Source organism: Myotis myotis, unplaced genomic scaffold, assembly GCF_014108235.1.
Source record: "Myotis myotis isolate mMyoMyo1 unplaced genomic scaffold, mMyoMyo1.p scaffold_m19_p_11, whole genome shotgun sequence".
NCBI classification, from domain to species: Eukaryota; Metazoa; Chordata; class Mammalia; order Chiroptera; family Vespertilionidae; genus Myotis; species Myotis myotis.
Genome location: NW_023416315.1, coordinates 3,778,690 through 3,801,234, shown reverse-complemented (window position 1 = coordinate 3,801,234; position 22,545 = coordinate 3,778,690). Strand labels below are relative to the sequence as shown.

The following is a 22,545-nucleotide window of genomic DNA, read 5'->3' as shown; positions in this document are numbered from 1 at the left end:
AGGTTCTCCAGCCAGGTTCTGTCCAGGTTCTCCAGCCAGGTTCAGTCACCAGGTTCTAGTCAGGTTCTCTTGCCATGTTCTATCCAGGTTCTGTAGCCAGGTTCTGTCTCTAGGTTCTTCAGCCAGGTTCTCTCGCTAGGTTCTGTCTCTAGGTTCTGTGGCAAGTTTCTGTCCAGGATCTTTTGCCATGTTCTCTCGCTAGGTTCTGTCTCTAGGTTCTGTTGCCAGTTTCTGTCCAGGATCTTTTGCCATGTTCTCTCCAGCGAAGTTCTTCTGTCTCTAGGTTCTGTGTAGGTTCTGTCTTCTAAGTTCTGTCTTGTTACATCTGTATTTATACCAGTTGATTCCAATCCTATCAATCTCTATTCCAAAGGTTAGGGCGTTTCTTATCTCCATTCCAGGGAGTAAAGATTATGTAGCTTAAGCATGATTGTTTGTAGTTAAAGTGATTAATTACCCGCCTGGCACTTAGTTAAGGGGTTTATTCCCTCCCTAACTTCAGGGGAAAATCCCTACCTGGGGAAACAACCTTTCTCAGAGACCTTGGTTAAAACATAGTGCCAAGAAGGTGAGCAAACATATTAAGAACAGTATGCCATGTATGCCAGGTCCTTTGAAACAACAAGCATGGACCGGCTCCCGGCACATAACAGCGTTCAGTCACTTACGTGAGTCAGGCCAGCAAATGATCAAACCGAGGGGGGCTCTGAGAACCCCGTGTCGGGAGCCCCGCAGACAGGAAAGCACTGGGTCACTCTGCAGATGAGAAAACAGAGGCTCGGAAGGGCAACCGTGACTTGCTAAAGCCACACAGGGAGAGTGAAAGTGAGATTTGAACTCAGGCATGCCTAGTGGCAGAGCATCTGCTCTTTCCATTGCCGCGGGTGGGAGAAAAACTGACGAGGAGGTTAAGAAGGGAGGGCAAGAGAAATCGGCATGCCCAGGGACTTGCACCTTCATGGTCTCTACAGAAGGGTTTCAGCAAGAGATTGTGGGGCGGGGGGAGAGAGTGAAAGACAGAACATCCTTCAGACTGCCCAACTGCTCGGTAACCCCTGAGTTAAACCAGTATGACACCGCAGCATTTAAAATGTGAAGCAATAAATAAATAAATGCATAAAAGCATGTACCCATTGTTCAGGTCAGTCTATGGGGTGAAGAAACCAGTGTATCAATGTAAGTCTACGTACTGACCTGCATACACAGACATACACGCATACAACGAGACCAGAGAGAGCGCAGGGTCAGAGAAGACGTGTGTGGGAGCTCAGATGGCCCCGCTGATCTCATGGGTCACTAATAATCTTGCAAGTATGTTTGTGACTGACGGGCAGCATTCTTCATTGAGGAAAAGGAACATTTCACAATAACTTTGGCAGAGAGAAATGTATTCTGTATGAAATAATTTTTCACACTTCCAAGCTGATTTAAATTAATATGCAAAAAGCCCTAGGAAAAAGAGTGATTGATCTTCAGATTTTCATGAAGTCAATATGAGCCTTAATTTTTCATTTTATGGATATTTTGTAAGACAACACTGCCTTCTAATTCGGGAGGTGTGTAAAAATTGGACAGCAGGCACAAGTTGTAGGCTCTAAAATTTAGCAAAGGTTCTATAGTTAAACAAAAAAAAATGTTTTGGAGGAAAAACATCAATAAATTATCTTCCAAAGTTAGTGTTGGTTTTATGTTAAAAATAGCACACATTTTAACTTTAGGCAACAGAGAGAAAAAACTTAGTGCTGTCCAAAGCAATTAAAAATTCCCTTTAGTTTCCAACTAAAATGTAATCTAGAGAAGAGCAATGTTGAAAGATACCCTGTCTATTCTCTGAGTTTTAAACTCCCCAGAACAAGCCAGGAGGTCATTCTAATTTTGGAAAAGGCATCTCAGAAGTCTAACTCAACTCCCTCTGGCTCTTTCGTTCACTGAATTAATGGACTGATCAGCCATCTGTCTGCCAGTCACAAGAAGAGAGGGATTCCTTGAGAGAGTGGCTTTACACTCCGCACCCGGCGGGTGCTCAGCTAAGAGGAGAGGCGGGGCGTGAGGATGCGCTCTCGAGTGGATGCCCTACCAAGAGCAGGGGGGCCACTCAGCAAGTGATTTTTTTTTTGCGTTCTATGCAAATAACCCCACTGTTCTTTTTCTTTGATTTCCTCTTCTATGAATTGAGGAAACTGAACTAGATCTGGGAAGGCAAATAGATTCCTTCCTTTGCACCAACTCCTGTTCCCTCGTGATGAGTGCTGGGCACATGCAAGAAGGCGGCTTTGTGCTTGGTGGGAAAGAGCACGTTGATCGATTAGCAATGTCTGAGTAGGCAAGCGCAGTGGACGAGATGTTTATTGGATAGATGACTGTGACCTGTCCTTTGAACTCAGACATTTGGTCTAGTTAGGAATAATAAGGAACTAATCTGTAACGATAGACTATAAAGAGCACTGGACCTGAGGTTTTCATCTATAAAATTAGAACGTTAACGTGGACAATATCTAGCATTTCTTAAAACTGGAGCATCCCATGTGTGTAGCAGAATGTTTTTAATGTGTCTGAATGGCACTTGGAAGTTAACAGCTGTAATGGACGCTGATAATGATACTGACGAATGTCACGCAGCATTTGGATCTAGACACGTTGATATGTACACACAACAGGGGTCCCCGAGGCGCTGTGCTGTCCTTCTCATTGATCCCCACCCAGGGAGCACTGAGGGCCCAGATGCCCACGGAGGACGGGACCATCCGGAACTGGTGTCCTCCCTGGAGAGACAGAGAAGGTGGGAAGACGGCCGCACCATCTCAGGCTCTCTCTCTCCAGAATGTGCTCTGAACCAGTTTCCAGGACCAAAGGTTCTCCCACTGTTTGCAAACATGTTGGAACAAGTCACATTTCAGTCCTGGTCCAGCCACGCTGACGTTCCACACCCGGGATGCATCTCCCCCGCCCCCCGCCCTGTCCTTCTCCACAGAGAGGCCATGTGTGACCCAGCAGAGTCGATAAAGACATAGTCTCCAGAACCTCACAACACAGATTTACTAGTAGAGGGGAAAAGAAAACACTTTTTAGCAAAAGTGGTTCCCATGTTTGTCAAAAATATAGGACTCGATGTAAAACCACAGTGAGAGAAACGCCTGCCAAAGTGTAAAAACCAAAGAAGCTGTTTTTGTTTTTGTTTTTTGGTTTGGTTAATAGAATTATATAGGTTTCAGGAGTACAATTCTATACTTCATCACCTGTATAATGTTCACCACCCCAACTCAAAGGATCTTTGAATCATGAAAAGCCGGAAGTTCCACTGGAAGAAGTAGTGAGTGCCACAACATTCTGAAGGTTGTGAATAATGTTGCATAATAATGTGAAGAAGAATAATAATGTGAATAATAACTCCTCACAGGAATGTCAGCAACTCCATTTGCTTCAAAACAACCCACCCGAGTTTCAAGGAGCGCTGCCCAGGCTGCACCCCTGAGGTCTTGGCAAGTAGCGAGCCATATTCAGTTGATGAAGAACAGGGAAGTAATTACCCATGAAGATAACGGCTACAGAGAGATTTTATTGTGGGGGTTAAATAACAATGGTATCTGTCTAAAAAGTAACTAGTGATGGGAGAATTTTTGATCAAGAAAATAAGGAAGATTGGTAAAAACTTAGCCAGGTGAAGTTGTTTTAGCAAATTAGACTTTACCAGTCTGCCAAATTGAGTCTCAGCAGGAAAATCCTAATTGAGTGTAAAGTGATTTCCCTGTTGAGTTTGGACTACTGAATCACTAGGCAGTCCTCAAAGGCTCTGTCCCACGGTGAAGACCCCTGGGCAGCAGTGATAGCACATGAAATTTTCACTGAACCCAATGAACTTGGAGTAGAACAGACCTACATTTCTTGATCATATATAGAGACATAGCTTCAAATTTCATTCAAGTAAGCAAAAGGATTTCTTGTTAGATATTTTTCTTGACACTACTGTTAATTCAATTCTCTTGACTTAAATTTGAATCAGAAAAAAAGCAGAACTTTAAAAATATATATTCTTTGTAGTTTTTAAGTAATGTGATGTTATGTATTACTAAAAGTTTATAACAGATAAAGAAACCTTACAATTCAACAACAACAAAAAACCTACTTCAAAAAAATGGGCAAAGGACTTGAATATATAGATTCTCTCTAAAGAAGATATACAAATGGTCAACAGGCACATGGAAAGATGTCCACTATAATTAGACATTAAAAATGCAAATTAAAACTATAAGATGCTGACTCATACCCATTGAAATTGTGAGAATAAATAAAAAGGGAAATAATAAGTGTTGACAAGGATGTAGAGGATTGAAACCCTCATCTCCAGCTGGTGGGGATGTAAACTAGTACAGCCACAGAAAACAGTTTGGTGATTCCTCAAAGGGTTAAACACAGAATGATCATATAACCCAGCAATCCCACTCCTAGGTATACAGCCCCCAACAGTGAAAATAGATTTTCACACAAATACTTGTCCGTGAGTGTCCATAGCAGCATTAGTCACAACAGCCAAAAGCTGAAAACAGCTTACATGTCCTGAAGTGGGTGGATGGATAAAAAAAAATGTAGTGTCTCCCTACAATGGAATATTACCCAGTCATACAAAAAGAATAAGCATGGGTATAGGCTGCAACGTGGATGAATCTAGAGAACATTTTGCCAGATGAAAAAACCCCAGACACAAAGTGTCACATAACGTACGGTTCCATTTATATGAAATCCCTGAAGAGGGGAGTCCACAGGGACAGAGAGCAGACTGGCGGTTGCCGGGAGCCGCAGGGCAGGGAGCACGAGGCCTGGCTGCGACGGGCCCAGGGCTTCCCCAGGGGAGCGGAAATGGCTGACGGGAGGTGACACGGGGTAGCTGCACACACTGTGAATGTCCTCGATGCCACTGGATTGTGCACTGTACACTTTCAAATGATTAACTTCACGTTTCATGTGAATTTCAGTTCTTTTTCTTTTTTAAGTTTATAGCAGACTTCTCAAAACCAAGTTGATTATAAGTGCCCATAAAAAAAATGGTGGGGTCATGACAAATGAGAGAAAGATTATTCTAAAAGGAGACCTACCTACTGCCAGATCTCGGACAATGTAATAATCACAAGGAATAGTGATGGTAATAGCTAATAGCTCACTGTGGGGAAAAGAAATCCATTTGTCCTCCTGCTACTAAACACAAAGAGAAGAGAAATCTATGCCTCACAGCAGGATGCCAACCAATAATTGCACAAGAAATGACAGCGTGACAAATAACCATTTCGAGCATCACAATAGTACTTGATTCGGGCTAGAATCATCTCTGGATGCTAAAACTACTGTATAAAAGTTGATGAAAATAGAGTATTTACACAAAATACATTAATGAATAATAGTGAATGCTACGGTGAAGAAACCTGGCAGGAACCACCTTTGCTAAGGGAGCCAGGTTGATGTCGCTAAAACTGTAGCAAACTGATAGCATGTGCCTCCTGATAGGAGGTACCTACACTGCGACCTTTTCAAAATCTAAACCTCCATCCAATCGTAAGGAAACATTACAAAGGCCCCGATAAGGGACATTCCACAAAACGCAAGAAATGTCAGTGTCACGAACAACGAAGACAGTCTGAAGACACATGACAATCAAAGGCGATGCATGGTCCTGGGTTATTAGTTAGGACAAAGCAATGGCTATAAAAAATGTTACTAGAGTAATCGGTGAAATTTAAACATGGACTATATGTTAGACAATAGCACTGAACTGACGTTAAAAACCCTGAACGTGATCACTTCACTGTGATTATGTCAAAGAAAAACAACTTAAAAAGGACAGAGGGCTGCAGGGTCTTCATAGCTGCAACTTATTTTCAAGTATGTCAACAATAATGGTAGCGACAAAAGTGCTAATGACATGTGTACATGCATACATACATACATATACAGTCACCTACATGCCACATACACATATGTGAGGAGGAGCAGAGATAAACACCCCAAAATATGCATCTTTGGGATACTGGTGGTTTTACGCTAGTCATTTCTAAGAAATGAAAGACTCGGGAGAAACTGTTGACCTTCCCCTCGCTGCCGAAAACAATTCAGGTGGAGGACCTGCTGCAGAGGGGAGCGCTCGTCCTTGGCAGCCACAGTGTCACAGGAACCAGGAGCGACGGACAGAGAGGGACCTCGCCAGGCCAAGCTGACACAATTCCTCTCCGTCTCCCATCATTGAAGATGGCCCAGCAAACAATGACTCAGAACATTTGCTTTTCCCTCCCCTTTGAAGTCCCCAATCAGAGCCCCCTCCTCCCCAGCACTTCCCTCCTCAGCTGAAGACGGCATATGAGCCTTCACTGCAGGACACCTTCTCAGGTCTTCAGGTTTCATGTTCTCATGGACCCGCATCTGTACACACATAATAAATTAGGTCATTTTATCCTGCTAATTTCTTATGTCAATTTTATCATTAGTTCAGCCAGAAGAACCTAGAAGGGTAGAAGGAAAAGAGAGAGAACACCAAAATGTAATTAACTGTGGAAGTAGTAAGGAACTGTTTGCAATATTTCTACAAGTTTGGACACCCCCACCCCCACCCCCCAAAAAATTAAAACCTCCATTTTTAAAATTGTGTTTCTGAGATTAGTTTATTTTTGCTCAAGCCTGTGTGCTGGTACAGATCTGAGATTGTTCTCAGCTATATTCTCTCTTGATTGCCATTTTCCTGTTAAAAACATGGCAAACAGAAAGGAGAAATCCCACTTGCTTTTCAGGTCTGATTGCTTGCCGGTACAAGATGATTCCCTGTGGCATCACTTTTACTGCTATTTTGGGTCCCCTGTTAGGTGTCTCAGATGTGTGGGATCCTACCACCTCCTCTGAGAGGTACCTTCTGCCAACTGTCTTTTGCTCATATAGAGGGCTCCCATACCTGTTTCCTTGGTTGTGTTACCAATTTTGAACTTGTCACTCAGGAAGATAAATACTTATTTGTAATGGTCTGTCCACCAACTTACTTTAACTATTAACCTTCGGTTTCTTTGTAGGAAAAATTTTTTTAATGTTTTTATTGATTATTTTAGAGACAGAGGAAGGGAGAGGGATAGAGAGAGAGAAACATCAATGAGAGAGAATCACACATAGATCGGCTGCCTCCTGCATGCTCGCTACTGGGGACCGAGCCTGCAACCCAGGTATGTGCCCTGACCGGGAATCGAACCTGTGACCTCTTGGTTCATGGGTTGATGCTCAACCATTGAGCCACACTGGAGGGGCTGTTTGTAGGGAAATAAGATAAACTGTTCCAGGTAAGAACATGTGTGCACTGCTGGCGGGTCATTTCTCCCTCTCCATCTCCTCGCCTATCCTTAGGGCCTAGGACAGGTCAAAGCTCATCATCTGTGTGCAGGAAACACTTCCTGGATCCTACCTGGTAATTCTGACTATTCTTTGTTGGAACCATAAAATATCTGAGCTGGAAGGGACCTTGGGGAGGGCGGCAGGGAGAGGAAGATCATCTGGCTTTTCGGTGGGAGCTACTTTGTTTCTTTCATTTTAAAAAATATATTTTTATTGATTTCAGAGAGGAAGGGAGAGGGAGAGAGAGAAACATCAGTGATGAGAGAGAATCATGGATCAGCTGCCTCCTGCATGCCCCACACTGGGGATGGAGCCCACAACCCAGGCATGTGCCTTGGCCGGGAATGGAGCCATGACCTCCTGGCTCAGTGGTTGAGTGGTTCATAGGTCCACGCTCAACCACTGAGCCGCGCCAACCAGGTGGGAGCTACTGTCTTTGCTGTCGGCTGGCAGGAGCTAGAAGGAACGTTCTGGAAGCAGAGCTTCTGCACTCCGACTCTGAACTGGATGCTCCCTGAAGATCGCTGAGCACCAGCCTGCGGTGCAGCCATTCTGAAGCACCGGTGGCAGTTCGGAGGCTGCAGATACCGAGGTCTTCGTCTGGACATGGCTTTGTCACCGCACAGAGACAGCCGGTACCACTCCGTCACCCAGCACGAGGAGGCGAGCCCAGGTGAACAAAGAATCCGCAGCTTATGGCTCCCGGGCTATGGTGCTCCCTGCAGACCCGCCAAGGCTGGCATCAGGGTCAGGAACCAGCCGGAGGAGCATCTGCCCTGCGGCTTTTCACTGCGCCAGGCAGAGGAATGTGCGCTGATGGCACCAGAAGAACTGAGAATGCGGGGACAGTAAACGCGCCTCCTGCCCCGGGCAGGCTGTTGCTGCAGGACGCGCTGAGTGCTGCCTGGCATCTGCGGCCTGTCTGCTCCCCTCCCTCCTTTCTCGGCTCCGTCATGCAGTCCTCATGGGTGAGCACAGACTTCCAGTGAGACAGCTACTCAGATGTGCAGACCAGCGAGCCGCCCCTAGTAATGGGGGCTGTGTGAAGGCCTCCCCACCGCCCTGCAGCCCACACAAGCCTCCCGGGAAGTATCCCCCCTCCCTCGCTGGGGGACCCCCAAAGCCCCAGTGTGCATTGCATCATTGCGCTAAAACATCCCTTTCCAAAGGTTAAAGACCCGAAAAGCGCTCTTAATGGTGAGGGTTAACTCACTCATTCCCTGCGCCAGGCCTACGGGACGGAGAGGAAGAGAGCGGAGCTCACAAGAGGCGCGCGGTGCCTTCCTAGGAGCGCGCTCTCAAGCATTTCCTTGCCTTCCGCACCTGAGCTCCTCTTGCTCTTTTTCTGTCTCTGCCCGAAGAGCCTTGATTTCCCAGTTTTCTGTGGAGCAATTATCTTGGATACAGCTTTCAACGCCTTTTGTTAGGAAAGTGTGCATTTTGGCTTTTTATAGTCTCAAATATATAAAAAATAAAATAGTAAAGTAGCTCTATGCTTAGCAATGCTGAAGTTTTATGTGTGTTATCTAGTTAGACATTTGCATCTTTACTTTCTGGGCAACGCCGCATTAAAGAGATGTCTCTAACAGAGTCATGCACGTGTCATTCATCTTCACTATTGACTCCAAAAGGCAGGCAAATACAGGCAATGGATAAAAACCAACGTGAAAATAAAAAAAAGGCCGTCTGAGTTGAGCTAATGCGTGTGCCTTTGAGGATAAGCATCCACAGACACCTCACACTGGGTTGAAACCATCCAATTAGGAAGGCAGGAGTAGGGGCCAAGATCTTAAGTGAGAAAAGTGAGGCACAGCGGAATCACTGTTCGCGCTCTCCTGTGGGTGTGCTGGGGAGCTGGTGACAAATCAGCCAACACGGGGAGCAGCGTCGTGCTAGTGAGCAGGCATGAAGAGGAGGAGGAGGGCCTCGGGACATGCGCAGGAAGGAAATGTGGTTTCGAGAGTGTGGACACTGGGCCTGCCCTTCTGTGATGCCCCGTTAGCCACCTCTCTGAACCTCAGCTTCCTCTTCTGAGAAGAGGGGGGCATGCCCACCGCCTCACAGAACTGGAGAAACACACCCGTGTGCCTGGCGTGCTTGCCGCACCGCCTGCACTGAACACGCAACACGTGCCGTGTGTGATTATTCGAGGAATTTCTCATTTCAGCATGCATGATTTCTGCATTTGCCTAGCGATATGGATTTCAAATTCTGATCGATTCCACGGTATCTTCGGATCTCGCTCAAGGAAAATCATTTGTATTTTCCTGAACAACAGCTATAATAAATTTAACGGCAAAGATAACAATACCAACTCGCTGCCAGCAGCACGTGCGCCCCATCGGTGACGTGTCACTGTGAGCGCTTTCCCCAGGAATCGGGATGGGCTCCTCCTCGGGGCTCCCACTGGCACCAGGCCTCTCCGTGTGAACAGGAGCGGCACCAGCCACGGCTTATGGCTAACGTCTCACCCAGGAGCCAAAGCGCCGCCTTGGCCTCACTGACTGGAGCCTCCAGCTCCACAGCTGCAGACGTGAAGACTCGGTGCTGCTGTTCCTAAACCTGCTATGATTTTGCCCATCGAACCTCTCGTCCAAGTTCATTCACCCATCTACTCAGTCACATTCCTGTCAGTTACTCTGCATTATGGGCCTAGGGGCAGAGCAGCAATCCCCGCCTCTCTTGGCAGGGAACAGGTCTCCCACAAGAGAAACAGGTCAGTCAGTGCCACCGACAGGCAACGCATGAATCCTCTCGAGCAAAGCCTGCACATGTCTCCATGCACATTAACGTGGTTTTAGCGTCTACGCAGAACTCCTGTCCCCTTCCCGGCCCCCTGAGACAGAAACCAGCTGGTGGAGAGGCCGAGTCCCAGGAGAGTCAGGCCCAAATGAAGTATTCAGAGTGATCATGAACGGGGCAGTAGCCCTCAGAAATAAATCTGTATTGAGTACCTAGCATGTGCCCAGAATTACTTCTACCTAACCACCTCGTCAACTCATTTCCCAAGATAGTCCAGAGACCACACATTTGAGCACCCACCCCAAAATAGAGTCCTACCAGAAGGGAGGAGGACGCCAAGATGGAGTGAAGATAATTTTAGACTGGAAGCTGAAAATCCGGCCGTGGCATCAGGGCGGGTTATAAGCATGAGAACGCCCATCTGTCCTGCCACCCTCGCTAGGTGCAGTGAGTGGCTGACCACTCCTCCCCACGCTAAGGAGAGGCTCGGTGCACAGTCACTAAAGACAAGGCAGAGAACCTCAGCTCGGGCCTCCCCTGCTCTCCGCCAAGGAAGGATGACAAGCGACGGGAGTGATAACAGCCACCCTTGTTCTCCCGCCCAGCGGAAGTCAAGCCAAAGTGACATAAAATATTCATGAAAAGTCAGAGGGCCCTTGAGCTTCTGGACGGTGCAATGTAAACAGAAGCCTCAGTATTTTACTGACAAGGAAGGGTTGCTTTCCCTCGCTCAAAACCGCGGCCTCGGTCTTTTGCTCAGACGTAAAGGATACCTTTCATTAGCCCACCTTCCAAAGGAGCCCACACCAAGGCAAAGAGGAGCCACAGCACAACATACCCCAGGCGTCGCATAAGGTCCTGCACAGGGACAGAGTCGCCTCAGGGCATCCTCCCGCTGGGCGCCGCCCTCCTCCGAGCTCCGTGTGCCAACTCCCCGCGATATACGCTCTGCCGTTAACACAGAGTGAGCGTAATCCCAGTGCCCACTGTCTCATGCATCGCATCCACTCCTCTGAGACAGCCTTTTATTTTAGCGTCCCTTCTTGCTGACTACATCGAACTGGTTGGCTCGGTCATCAATCAAGCTTTCATTTATTTTACAAATGAATATTGAGTGCCTTGTGCCCTAAAAACAAACAAACAAACAAACAAAAAAAACCCTGGGTTCTGTAAGTAGACAGAACTGGGTTTGAGGTTTTGCCCCATTATTTAATAGTTTGGGGGACACTGGGCATGTAACCTAACTTCTCTCAACCAATGTTTCTACATAGTCAAGTAGGGATCAAAACGTTTATCTTAGAAAGCTCTTGCGAAGAGCAAATAACTTTTAAAACATACACGGTTAGTACTCAACAAATGTTGTTTTCTCCATGTTATTATGTGCTATGGAGCTTGAAGATGAATAAGAAATAGCCCAGCTGGTGTGGCTCAGTGGTTGAGTGTTGACCTATGAACCAATAGGTTACCGGTTCGATTCCCAGTCAGCGCATATGCCCAGGGTTGTGGCCTCGAACCCCAGTAGGGGGTATGTAGAATGCAGCCAATCAATAATTCTCTCTCATCATTGTTGTTTCTATCTCTCTCTCCCTCTCCTTTCCTCTCTCTCTAAAATCAATAAAAACATATTTTAAAAAAAAGAAATAGATTCCCTCCAGGGGAATCTTATCAGTTAAAAAGGGAAATGATTCAAATGATAAAAATAAGTATAATGCACTTAGAAACGATTCGTGATAGAGAAGATAAAGAATGCTCTTTTGGGTCAAATGAGAGATAACATCTTGTTAGAGGGTCAGAGGCAATTCCTTGAGGGAAGGAGCTGTTGAAGGAAAGGAACTCGCTGAGGATGGGCAGACAGGCGGGAGATAGGGGCTTGGTGCAGGAGGTAGAGGGGCCTTCCCAACAACGGGGAAGGCTGGACCGATGATGGTGACGAGATGGCGGTGATGACAGCGACAATGATGATAGTGGCAATACTGGTGATGGCAGCACTCGCTCCAGCTCACTATGTTCCAGACACTTGTCTAAGCTCGCACACACAGTCACCACTTTCATCCTCACAGCGATCCTGCAACGAGGCAGAGTCCCAGACCCGCTAAGTTCTTGCTCAGGGTCCCAAAGCCAGGATGGCAAGGCAGGCGGTCTGTCCAGGGAACCCATATTCCCGCCCACTACCCAGACCACTTCTCCAACACCACCACACACTGCTCAGGGTTCCACCCTATAACCACCACCTTCACAAGTTAGTAACTGCCACCTTGAATCAATGAATCCGTGCTCATTGCACCCCTTCATTTTCTTATCTGATAATAAGGCAGAACTCTTTCCACGGCATTGAAAGACTGTGACTATTCACTTGTGCTTTAGCATCATTTCATTTAACATTATTTCATACCTTGTAATTAGAACTGAACTCATTCAGGAAACCCTGCCGACTAGCAACAAGGCAGCTGATGGGGACGTCCATGTGTTACCGTGCGTTTCCAAGGGTGATCTTCTCTAAAGTGTTAGTAGATGCTAAAGAAAAAACTCGAGAAAGTAAGAAAAAAGGGGGCGGGAAGAACAGAAGTGAAAGCGGGGATCTCTCGGTGACCCGGCAGGTGAGGGGTGCTGTGGTGGGAAAAGTCCTGAAGGACGTCGGCTCTTGGGCCCGCTCCCTCCACCAGCTGTGCACTTGGGTCTCCTGACCTTTTAGGCCTCGGGACACGAGGGTTTGAAGATTCTGCGGTTTTAGTTCGATGACCATTTACAACTGTACAAATTCAAAAGCCCTGAAAACCGCATTCAGTCACAATGGAATGTCTTCATGTGGTGCTTCGTTAAGATGTGATAACTCAGAGAGTTTTTAACGGATCTTTTTGGAGAGTCACTTTTCATATTTCCAGTAACTGACAGATCTGAAGGATCAGTGAAAATCACCTGAAACACCGATTTCCACTGCGCTGCAGAGGCTCTGGTAGCCAAAGAAGGAAACCATAATCAAAAAACCTCTCTCACACTGCAACCTCACTTCTAACGGTCCATGATGTTTAACTTATAAACATGAATATGAAGTCTTTTGAATTTATCATATACTAGTATATGTCTATAACACAAAGACAATTGCAAGAAAAGCAATCGCATCCCCATATGCCAAAAAGGTCGCCATTTAGGTAAAACAACTTCCTACGATATGACATAAGGGAGCATTTAAAATATTCAACTCTCACTAAGTTAAAACTTAGATATTTGCTTTGATTTCCGAAAGAGACTGACATTTTAAATATTAGGTATGATTGTTGGTTTCATTTATAAGCCAAGAAAGTAGGTTACTCGTCTCTCTGTCTGATTATCACCATTTGCCTTCATTACGGGAGCGCATTATAACTGCTTTGATTACCGGTTTGCCAATTACACAGTCAACACCAATCAACCAGAATGAACTGCTTAAGAACCCAATGGCAGAAAATGAAAACTTTTTTCAAATAATTATCACAATTTCTATATAATTATTTCATACGTGGAAATAAAATCCTGCGAGTGTTGAAATGATTTGAAATATGCAAGAAGTGGGAGCTGGAAAGAGTAAAAGTGGGGGAGTAAGAATGATGATGATGATTTCTATCATCACAAGGACATTGAACTATATGTGGACACTCCATAGCCACATCCCAGCATTCGACCACAGACCCCTAACATTTACAGAGTAAAACCTACAGTGTCAAGTAAAAAAATAAAAGCTTACACTAACTGTCTGGAATAAGTATTATTAGATTAATCAAGACGCTACTTTTGTCTTGAATTTATTTCTATTCCAAAGTTTAGAAACTATTTGAACACATTTTTCAGTAAGGAAAATATAAAGCATTTGGGAACTTTTTAAAGAAAACCACAGGGCAAAAATATTTAGCTGTCAGAAACAAAACTATGTTGTTTTTTTAATTTCCTGTATTATGATACTCTACCCGCAAGCGACTGGTCTATGTCATTTCAATAAACACTTGAGGAGCAATTAGATGGCAAAGCTTTTCTTTCCCCCAGAAAATCTAATATGAACATGTCACTCCTTTTTACTCCACTAGAGGGCAGTCTCTCAAAACTAGGGCTGGATCATGTATTTAGCCTATTTTTGACCTGTTGATAAATTAATCCTATGTTCCGTTCTTCTCAATAACATGTTTCTCTACTATACTAATTACTAATTGAGGTTATAAAACACGCATTTTAAAAAATTGCTGTCTATTTACTCACAGGTGTTCTTTCAGAAATATACACGGCTATGCTTTTCTGGGTTTCTTTTCCCAATTTCTGATAACTCAAAAAATGTTTTCCTTATGTAGTGCACATTGTATATTTTCCAGGAAAATGTACATCAGAGTCAATAGGTCTAAGAATGAAGAAAAATTGCTTTCTTGAGTATTTAATATGTTACAGTTGAAACACTGCCCCCGAAGAGTAAAACATACGCCCCAAACACACACACACACACACACACACACACACACCACCACCACCACCACCACCACCACCAACACATGCACCCACGCGGATGCGGCTGGCAGATTACTTGCATCCCATAAGGAGAAGTAAGTGAATGTAATTGGAAATACATATTTTTCAAAACACCCCCTTCATATGCCAATGTTTGTGAGTTATAAAGAGAAGCAAAGAATGTGTGCGTTATTTTAAAAATCTATCAATCCAGATAAGAAATGCCATTGCTTCAAAGAAAAATGTTGCTGAACAGCAAGCAATATGCCGACTTAAGTAGGACCTATAGCGAAGCAAATGCCACTCACAGTTGCAGGCAGCCCTTCCTGCATGATGGGGCCCTGGTGAGCTCCACGGGCTGGCGGAGTGGGAGGCTCTGAGGGCGCCCCCCCCCCCCCCCCCCCCGCCGCCCCGCCGCCCCCTCCTGCCCCGCCCCCGCCCCGTGTTCTTAACATTTGGGAAATTCTCCTAAGGAGTGCGCCCTGCTATTTTCAGGGAGAAAACAGTTTCTCTGAAAGCCTGATAACCTAAAAAATGGGGAAACTTGTCCAAAAATTCCTCCCCCTCAAAAAAAAAAAAAAAGGAAGGATAGAAAGGAGGGAGGGAGGGAGGCAGGGAGGGAGGGGGCCGGTCCTGGGGAAATGTGCAAACCTGTTTCATTTATTTGTATCCTAAGCAGCGGAGGCACAGGACAGACAGGTCGCTTCAGCCAACCAGACGGGCGCAGCTGCGAGCGCTCCCTCCCGGCCGCCCGAGCGATTGGCTCCTCCCGGGAGCGGAGGGCGCGCGGTTATTAAGGGGCGCGGAGCGGGCGGCGCCCAGTCGGTGTGACAGCTGATGGGGTGAGCGATGCGCCACTAGCCGCCATGGGCACGCGGGGCCGGCGCGCGGGCGCCCGGGCGCTGCCCGCCCTGGACGGTGAGCCCCAGCCTGCGCGCTGAGGGCGCTGCCCGGAGGGGCCGAGCCGCCGCCGCCCTCCCCCTCGGAGCCCGCGGAGGGAGCCGGGGGCGCGCACACCTCCAGCCCGTGCGGCCGACACGCCGCTACACCCGCACCTCTCCCCGCACCACCATGTGATTCGCGCCCGAGGCCGGCGAGCACACGCGGGGACGGGGGCTGCGCGGGCAGGGCCGCGGCGCCAGGTAAGTTTCACGCGCGCCTTTCGGGGTTCGCGCCGCTGCTGGCTCCGGGCTCCGCGGGTGCGTTCACTCCGCGGTCCGTTCTGCTGTGATGTTTTCTTCCGGTCTCAATTCTAAGAGCCTTTTTCCCTTCCCTTTGACTTTTGGGCAGAAATGGAGACGCAGAAGCCCGGGGCGGGCGCCGAGCCTGCCTGGCCCTGTGCCGGCTGCTCCCGCAGGTCTCCCAGCGGAACCTCTCGGAGGCGGCCAGTGCGAGAGGCGCGCAGGGCTGGGGCGAGGGAGGCAGAGAGAGCGAGGAGGGAGCGGGGACAGAGGAGAGGAGAGGAGAGGGGGGCAGGGAGCCGGCGGGCTTCCCCCTTCTTCGCATTCTTTGCGAGGAAAAGCAGAGCACACACCGTTCTGTGGTTCGCGCCCATCCCCCAAACGGGGCATTTTCCTCGCTTTCGCCGGGGGACGCGGACGGAGGCAGCCGCTGCTGGAAGTCCGGGGCTGACACCACGGAGCCGAGTGGGGAAGGCGTCCCAGTGCCTGCCTGCCTGCCAGGCTGCCCGAGGGATCGGTAAATGGCTGCCCCGTACCAGGCCCTCGCTGGGGAGGGGGCAGCGGGAGTCCCGTCCCCTCCTGGGGGAGCAGCCCGCGGCGGCTGGAACGCCGGTCCAGTTCCGTTTCCGAGGCCGGCGAGCTCCCGCGGCTGCGCTCCCTCTGCTGGGACTGCGCTGGGCGGCCGAGTTCCCCTTGGACTCGTTTTTAACAATATGTCCTTGTTTCCGGCCTCGGCTCCAGGGGAGGCAGGCTTAGCGACAGGCGCAGAGCCCCCCCTGACTGGGGAGAAGGGGGATCGTGAGAAAATGAGGGAGGAAGGCCTGGAAGTGTCCCCCTAGAACACGGGCCGGGTCCTGTGACGGACATGGCTCCTCCTGAGCTTCAGAGGCAAACACAGACTTACTCTCCGGAAACCATGAGCATCCATGGAGCGTGATTCCTGGGGCGAATGGGTACTTCCAGGCTCGTAAAAGGAATCGGCTTTCAGAGAGAGGCGGCGATCGCGGGTGCTCACCGCCCCCTTACGGCCCTGCAGACGGGAGCCTGGCCGCCCCCCCCCCCCCCAGCCCCACTCGCCCCCAGTTCATTAGGTCACTTCCTTCAAACCGCAGGAGATGTTTTTCCTGCAGCTGCGCTTTCAGAGTGGTCATTGGCTCCCTGGTTTTTGAGAGGAGCCCGAAAAACCAACCGATAATAACCAGCCACTTAGATCCTGCCACTTTCCGGTAAATGTGTCAAAAAAACACACCGGCTGGCTTACAATATGTAATGTAAGGAGACAATTAATTGCGGTGACCTTTGTTAACAGCGGCGGTAAGCAGGCCTGACAGGGTGCCAGCGGCTTCGATTTCCCCATTTTCCCGAGCGGAGCGCGAATGAGCGAGTTTAAGGCGAGGGTTCCTCTCTCGGTGACAGATGAGCATGAACGGCACTGAGCTGGGCGGGCTCGCTCTGCCTCACGCACACATCGTCCACAGGAGGCACAGGAGGACTTGCTGCCTCTGGCCCAGGGAAGCCTGTGCACTGGCTCTGCTGCCGTCCCCCCAAGTGCTCCCGACCCAGAGGACTGGCGAGGGAGAGACAGGCCCCTCCCCAGGCAGGCGGCCTGGTGCAGACGCAGCACTGCAGCACTGATGGGGTGTCTCCGAGCTTCTTCCGGGAAACTTTTCATCCCAAACACACACTCTGAGACCCTGCCCGGTCCATTATGAAATGGCAATCGACGCCCCCCCCCCCCCCCAACAGCAGACCCGAGCCCTAACCCAGGGAAAGCCAATCCATAGCCTGTGGATTACAGAGGTCCACAGTGTGTCCGCTGGAGTCTGAGAAACGCTGGGTCCAGGCCCGGAGCCTGGTGAGCTGATCCACACCCACCCAGGCCAGGTGATGGACAGGTGAGCATGCCTGGAAGACGTAACCTTGGTCCACCCCCCTGTTGCGTGGTTTTGCCATAAATAATAGCTTTCAGCAATACAAGCTTAAAGGACCATCTCTTCAGGGAGTGCCTTGTCACAGGCAACATGCTGAGTTAGAATACGGACGAGTGGGTGGGATTTGGATTTTTTGTTTGGTCCTGGCTGTTGCTGTTAATGGCTTAACAGACAGTGTGATCAGCTTCCTAGGCTGGCAACATAGGGATGGAAGGAAAAGGCGATCAGCTTAGGATTCACTAACTGTATTTTATTCTTTCTTTGGTCTTTTTTACACCTACTGCGCCCCACCCCCTCCTTTAACCACAAATGAGTTTGATGTTTAACTTTCCCTCACCCTCACCCTAATTTTTTTTCTGGCGTGAAATTCCTAGGTGATGTGGCATTGTGGTATTTATTGCAAACTAAATAAGTTGATCGGAAAGGCTTAGTACTGAGTTAGAAAGTAACGCTTCTGTACGGTAAACATTATGACTGAACTGGCAGCCCCTGAAGATGGTTGGAGACGAGGTGTGTGCTGGGGAATGGGAACGAGATCATGCACAGAAGCTAACAGCCTGGGAGAAATGGGCCCTCCCTGCAGCCTGGGGAAGGGTGCCCCTAGAGAATCACCAAAACTGTGAGAGCTCCAGCCAGTCCGGGGAAGCACTGGGCGGGCCTGCAGCCCCACAGTGCTCCCGGGAGGCCTGGTTCCGAGGTGCAGCCACCTGTGCAACCCGGGGTGGCGGTGCGGCCAGGCACTAGAGGAGCTGTGAGCGCTGTCACAGGTGAGGCTCCGACACTGGCCGTGCAGCGAGACCAGGGCAGCACCGCCTGCAGCCACGGGACATGCATCCCACACAGGGCCAGGGAGCCCCTCCCACCTCCCTCTGATACAGTGAGGTCCGCTGGCCTCCAGGAAGTAGAGCAGGATCACAGTCACCCCTTCAGCCGAAATGTACAGGGAAATCAAATTCTAATACAGAGCAAGTAGGTGGTGCCAGAGGGCAGGGAAAGTCCCAGGGGGAGGCAATGTTCTCTTGAACCTGTTGGGAGGGTCGAGAAGGTCTCAGCAGGCGCCGTGTAGAGGCCGTTCCATGCAGAGTCAGCAAAGGGCACACCAGGCTCATCTCGAATCTCAGGGGAGCAGCATGGCACCCATCCACTATATTTGCATAATTGTCAGGTTTGCATGTAACCATTCACTGTGATGTTTATTTATCTTTAGGCCGTGATGAAGGAGGGCTATATTTTTAAAGCTGTAATTCATAAAAGCACATTACACAGCTTCAGCGTAGGGAGCGATGAAGGGGAAGGTGTTTTCATTGAATAACGGGATGTTTGTGTTGAAGGGGACTTTGAGTGGGCAGTCTGAGAGCCCATTTCACAGGTGAGGAAACCGAGGCCCAGAGGCTTTACCATCCTTGCCCCAAATACACAGCTTCATCTTGGAGGCCTGGGCAGGACGCTTTAGAGTGCACCCCACTAAAACTCGGCCTACTCAGTTTTTCAAAGATAGTTTTTGTTTCGTTTGTTTTTTTAAAGATGGGAGAAGCGCAATGATATGTACCAAAATAAAATAAAATACATAGGAAATGTCTTTCCAGATTTGCTGAGTATATAACATCCAAATCACACACACCTGTAATTCATCTTTTGGATATATTCTATAATGACAGATTTGTCCTGTTCTTAAAACGCCTGAGTAATAATACTGCTATCAGCCCTAACCTGTTTGGTTCAGTGGATAGAGCATTGGCCTGAGGACTGAAGGGTCCCAGGTTCTATTCTGGTCAGGGGCATGTACCTTGGTTGCGGGCACGTCCCCAGTAGGAGGTGTGCAGGAGGCAGCTGATCGATGTTTCTCTCTCATTGATGTTTCTAACTCTCTATCCCTCTCCCTTCCTCTCTGTAAAAAATCAATAAAATATATTTTTTAAAAAATACTGCTGTCAGTCACCCACAGAGATTCAGCTACTGACCATCTACTGCAAGTCTGTCCAGGGGCTCTGACGACCCCCCACACCATTACTAATGAGGGGGGTCCGCTGTGATGTTTGAAGGCGCCCACTGTGCCCTCTTCATACATAATGTCTGTCCTCAGGACCCACCCTCACACTCAATGCAGACCTCCTAGGGATGACATCCCCCCTCCCTCTCTCTGCCCCCACCCCACCCTGCCCTTTCATTTCCAAATGTGGAGGGACAGCCTTTGTAGGCACCTCCTTAATTTCTCAGCCCTATTTTTTCTCACTGGCAAATGTCCCCCTGTTTTTAAATGTGCTCCCCAAATTTTGCTTAAGATGATAGTAATTAACTGACGCAAAAACTTGGGGGAAGGAAAGAGGGTACAAAAATTAACAGCGTCATTGTGAATGCTTATTGGGAGCTATACCGTTCTGTGTGTGATTTATCCCCACCCGAGGGTATTTTTTCCCATTAATTTCTAGAGAGAGAGAGTGGAAGGGCGGGGGGGGGGAGAGAGAAACATCAATGTGAGAGAGAGAGATAGTGATTGGTTGCCTCCTGCACATGCTCCTACTGGGGCTGGGGAACCTGCAACCAGGGTACGTGCCCTTGACCAGGAATCGAACCTCTGACCCTCCTGTCCATGGGTGGCGCTCTAACCACTGAACAACCCGGCCAGGGCGTGGGACCATATCGTTCACATGGACTTTTTCAACAATGACATTTGCTTCTTACCACCACCTGGTGGGGGGTATGGTGACAGTCACCTGTGTTTGGAGACTGGAGAAGGAGGCTCGGGGTTAGAGGGCTGACATGGGAGGCATGAGGCCCCCTGACTCCAATGCCGGGCACAGCACTGACCGTGGCACTGCCTGGCTCTTTGGGAGCCTGTGAGTGAAGATCCAGTCCCTTTTCCCCAACTCCCAGCACTTCCTTCATGCCATCCACACTTCATGTGGGTAGGTCTTCACAAGAAAAATCTGCACTTCTTAATTTAACCCCCGGCGAATGATGTGCCTGCGTTAAACATGACAGACACAACCACCATCTATTCTTAGAGAGAATGACTGCGTGTTCTCCTACCTCCTCACCCATATGTTTGTCTGACAGCATTCGCACTCCGATAAACAGATACTCGGCAAAGGTCTCCCGAAAGATGGGCAAGATGGGGCGAGGAGACTACCCGGGCTCGCTCCTGGCGGCCGGGAGATGCTGAGCCAAGTCCTCAGAGTCACCTGAAGTCCCGCCCAGAAATGAAGCGCCAGCCTAAGGCCCTTTCCTGGGCATCTCCCTCCTGGCTTGTCTGTCCTGGGGAGAAAATGACATACAAAGGCCTCCATGCCAGTAAATCTATTCACGTTTCCTGAGAGCCCTGCTAGGGGAGACCTTTGTCTTTCCAGAGCATATTGTCCTCGGACACATGTCCTTCCGGCTGCCGCCTCAAGCTTTACTCCCACAGGTACCGGCCACGCTGTTTAGGCAGCAGGGTAGACACCACCATTGTTCCAGGTCCGCATTTAAAGGCCCAGACCCCCACCCCCAAGACCCACTGAACCACCGGTTAAAGGTTAAAGGCTTAGCATCAACAGGCAGCATTTTCTACATATGCCAGAGGCCTGAAACCCTGGAATTTAATTCCCCGAATAGGGGGAGGGGAGATGATTCCTGACCTCACAAAGCAGCCACTCCAGGGACTAAGCCTGCTCATGGGCCAGGGCCACCAATGGCCTTCATTCAGGAAGACTTGGAACCGGCCACACTTAGCAACGACATCAATACTATGGGTATCTGACCTGCAGGAGATACTTAGGCCTCATTTTCGTTGTGGTAGACAGGACTGATTTGTGCTTCTGAGAAATTTCCTCTAACTAATTACAAATTAATACCGTGACTATAAAAAACCAAAGGCAAACATTTTAGCAGATTCATTCTGCTGGTATAAACCTGGCTGCATGCTCGCTCTCAGTCTCATGACACGGATAGGTCAAGGCATTTAGGTGACATTGTCAGCTAATTCACAGTTTACTTTTGTTAAGAAAAAAATAAATAAAACCTCATAAAATGTTAGAAACAGATGTGCATTTTCAGAGACACAGTTCCTCTGGGCCTTTAGTCATTAGGGTAGTCTCCTCATCACTGTCCTGACTCCCAGGACATCCTGGTCTTCTCACTGTTCGCTGGCAGGGCCCCGGGCTCTACATTTCATTCTGTTCTCATCAAAAACCAGTCCCTCAGAAACACCAAACTCAGCATATTCTGCAAAGGGCACATGGGACCGCAGTGGTCTGTATAGAAAGCTTAATGATTCCCAGGTACCTCTACAGACAGACCACATTCTGATTTCTCCGAAGGCCACGGTCACTGGCCTCACACTACCCAGGTCTAGGGCCCTGAGAACAAGACAGTGAGGGGAAGACATACGGGACTGAGCCTGGGTTACGCTGCTGGGTCATTTAAGAGAAAGCACAATCCGATGGGAAGCGGCCGCCAAGGCTCTCGCCATGTGAAAAACGCGTATGTTCTGAGCACTTCCGGAACCCAGGAGCTCTTTTCCTGCGAAGTCCTGAGTGAAACCACACGAAATGTCCCTGTAAGATGAGCGTGGACTGTCTTCCCCCCGCACGCCATCGCCTTGTGTGAGCGGCCGGGCCCATTCGCTTGGGAAACACGGACTGTCTGGTCCTCTCACGGCTTTACCGCCCAGGCGTCTTTTGCACAAACACCGCAGCTGCTCTGCGTGTCAGAGGTGGTGCTCGGCTAACTGTGAAATCAGGGAGGCATTTACCAAACTGCCATTTCCGGGTTCTGAGCAAGCAAATCCCATGTAAATATCAAAGCCTCACCTTCCGTTTACATTCTAACCTGCGCCACAGCGCCTGCTGCTGGACCAAGGGGTCACAGGGATGAAGAATGAAATGTTG

At 48.7% G+C, this 22,545-nt stretch overlaps 2 protein-coding genes across 7 annotated transcripts in view; one reads left to right on the top strand and one right to left on the bottom strand.

Annotated features, from left to right (window-relative positions):
• Window positions 1-22,545, bottom strand: part of IMMP2L (inner mitochondrial membrane peptidase subunit 2) — a 493,454-nt gene that overhangs the window by 220,108 nt on the left and 250,801 nt on the right. The gene's annotated exons all lie outside the window — the stretch shown is intronic.
• Window positions 15,267-22,545, top strand: part of LRRN3 (leucine rich repeat neuronal 3) — a 34,259-nt gene continuing 26,980 nt past the window's right edge. Inside the window, exon 1 of one of the 2 annotated variants that reach the window (XM_036327294.1) lies at window positions 15,267-15,407. The gene's annotated coding sequence lies outside the window, so the exon portion shown is untranslated. Of the gene's footprint in view, window positions 15,708-22,545 lie in introns of both variants that reach the window. The other variant, XM_036327292.1, reaches the window with a different exon arrangement.